This window comes from Grammomys surdaster, unplaced genomic scaffold (assembly GCF_004785775.1).
Source record: "Grammomys surdaster isolate TR1022 unplaced genomic scaffold, NIH_TR_1.0 725, whole genome shotgun sequence".
NCBI classification, from domain to species: Eukaryota; Metazoa; Chordata; class Mammalia; order Rodentia; family Muridae; genus Grammomys; species Grammomys surdaster.
Genome location: NW_021605144.1, coordinates 302,952 through 305,498, shown reverse-complemented (window position 1 = coordinate 305,498; position 2,547 = coordinate 302,952).

Sequence of the window (2,547 nt, the reverse complement as noted above, 5' to 3'; positions counted from 1 at the left end):
TGGGACATCCTCTGTACTGTTTGTCCTTTTAAGGAGTTATAGAATCGGGGAAGATCTTTGGGGTCAAAATTTAAGCTCAAAATCTCCATGTAAAGAAATGAGAATATTGGAGGGAGGAAAGAGAAGGGGGAATGAAATTATTATGATTAGATTATTAAAATATAATTATATCATAATCTCAAAACAAGAGAGATAATTTTAAAAAGAAACAGGAAAAGTATTATTCTTTCAGATATCTGCTATTCTGATGAGGAACTCTGACAAGGATCATGTCACGTACCTTGTAAGCTCAAGTAGATACTTATTAATAAAAGAATAATAATGCAATTCCAGCTGAATCTAGATTGACTTTACATTTAAAAAAGACAGGCAGCTACATGTCACAGGCTCTGATGCAACATTCTCACTTGCTCCTCGGTTATGCCAAGGAAGCTCTAAGTTTGGAAAGGTCAGAGTTGGGTAATGTGAGTCAGAAGAGGCTACGAGTCCTTAATTTTGCCTTATATGGGAAGTGAGACTCAATGAGGGTCTCTTTAGAGGAGGCATTTGGGTGACAGGGTGGGAAGAGAGCACGGAGAGGCCAGCTGTAAGGAATTCAGGGATAAGGAATGGTAAGAGCAAAGAAGAAGTGGCTCAGTAGACAGTATGAACTGAGGAGGCTTCAGGCCTGCTTGCCAGCCTCAGTCCAAGAATTTACCTGCAATGTAGAAGGCATTTTCGTTCGCTGAACTTCAGTTACTCAATATGAAAAGCAAGAATGAGAGGAGATACTAATATAAAGTTAGACTCAGATGATACACACACATACACGCGTACACACACACACACACGCATACACACACACACATACACACACACACACATATATATATTCAGATGGGGTATTTATATATTTCATCTGAACTTAATTTTATATTTTAATATTGTATATATTATGTATAATTCTCTCTATATATTTTATACAACATATGTTATGTAATTGCATATATATATGCAATTAAGTTTGATGCAATTAAGTTTGATGCAATTAAGTTCTTGATAAATATTACTCCCATGTTACTCACTGGGCAAGAGAGAGACTGTCTACTTGTAAGCAAACGGTCAGTCGACTTATACTTCAACATGTGTGGACTGTGGTGTTCACTGTTTTAGCTATATTCTCAACACGAAAATCGGGTAGTAAAGTATATTTTGAGTTGTCCTAGTACTCAAGGCAAGGAACGAAGAAATCTGATCTTAATACATAAGCAAGAGCCTAGGTTAAGGCCCTCCGGAAGCCCTCCAGCATCCACTTTGGATATTGTAATGGTGTCACAAAGAGCTGTATGGGTGGGTGACGTGCCATACAGAGAGAAGGTTGAGAGGAGTGTGAAAGTAGAGACGAGAAAAGGGGTGGAGAAGATGTTAGGCAGTGAGCATCCAGAAAAAGTGTCTCAGGCCCAATCCTATTTATGTTAGCCTGAGCTTGGGCTACTGAAAGGTTTAAGATTAGCTTTTATTAAAACAAAACAAAACACGAGGCAAAAGATCTCATTCACAAAAAGACAAGAAATAGCGTACTATGGTACTAACCACAGGGTTTATTCAGATGTACTTTAATTTCCATTTTTGAAAAGACATTTAGGTTCAATGCGATTGCTTATTTAAAAATTCACCATCCTTTACATGAACACTTGATTAACTCATATACTGATTTTTGGTTCTCTTAATGACAATCATCCACAGCTCTTTTAGAGAACTCAGTTTGAGCCATGCACCATTATAAGGTCTTTATCAATGACTGTATTTTATGCTCATAGAAGTTTCCATGATGCCCTGTTGCAACATGGATTTGATCTATCTGTATGAATAAGACAAGTCTGAGAATTAAATGAGTTAATGTATCTGAAAGGGTCTGGCATATTTTGAGTTCTCAATGAACTAAGATATGGAAAAGTAGCACATTGCAGAACTCAGGGAACAATAGTTTTGCTTCAAATTGCTGTTCTGTAACTTACTCACTAGGTGATGAACGTGTGACCCTTCCTAGGTTCCTTTTGCTATTTTCCCTCTGTAGCAGGGCATCATGGGAACTTCCATGAGCATAAAATGCAATATTTATAAAGCCCTTAGAATGATGCCTGGCTCATGCTGAGCTCTCTAAATGTGCTAGCTACGATTATACACAAACCAGTGTATGAGTTAGTTTAAGGGCTTTCATGTAAGAGGTGTTAGATTAAATGTCTTTCCAGAAGTGAAGAAAGTCATAAGTAAAAGGCCATGGATGTAGCACAGAACTGTAAAATGCAAGTCCCCGAGACAGAAATAAAAAGGGCAGAGATTCAAAGAGGGGGCGATTCATGGACATTTATGGTCACATTCTCCTGATTGGCTGAGGGACACAACCGACTGCCAGCCAATTTTCCTTCAGTTCACAGAAAACTCAGTGTACTTGAAAAGGAAGTAAGGCCCTCTCTCTCTCTCTCTCTCTCTCTCTCTCTCTCTCTCCCTCTCCCTCTCCCTCTCCCTCTCCCTCTCCCTCTCCCTCTCCCTCTCCCTCTCCCTCTC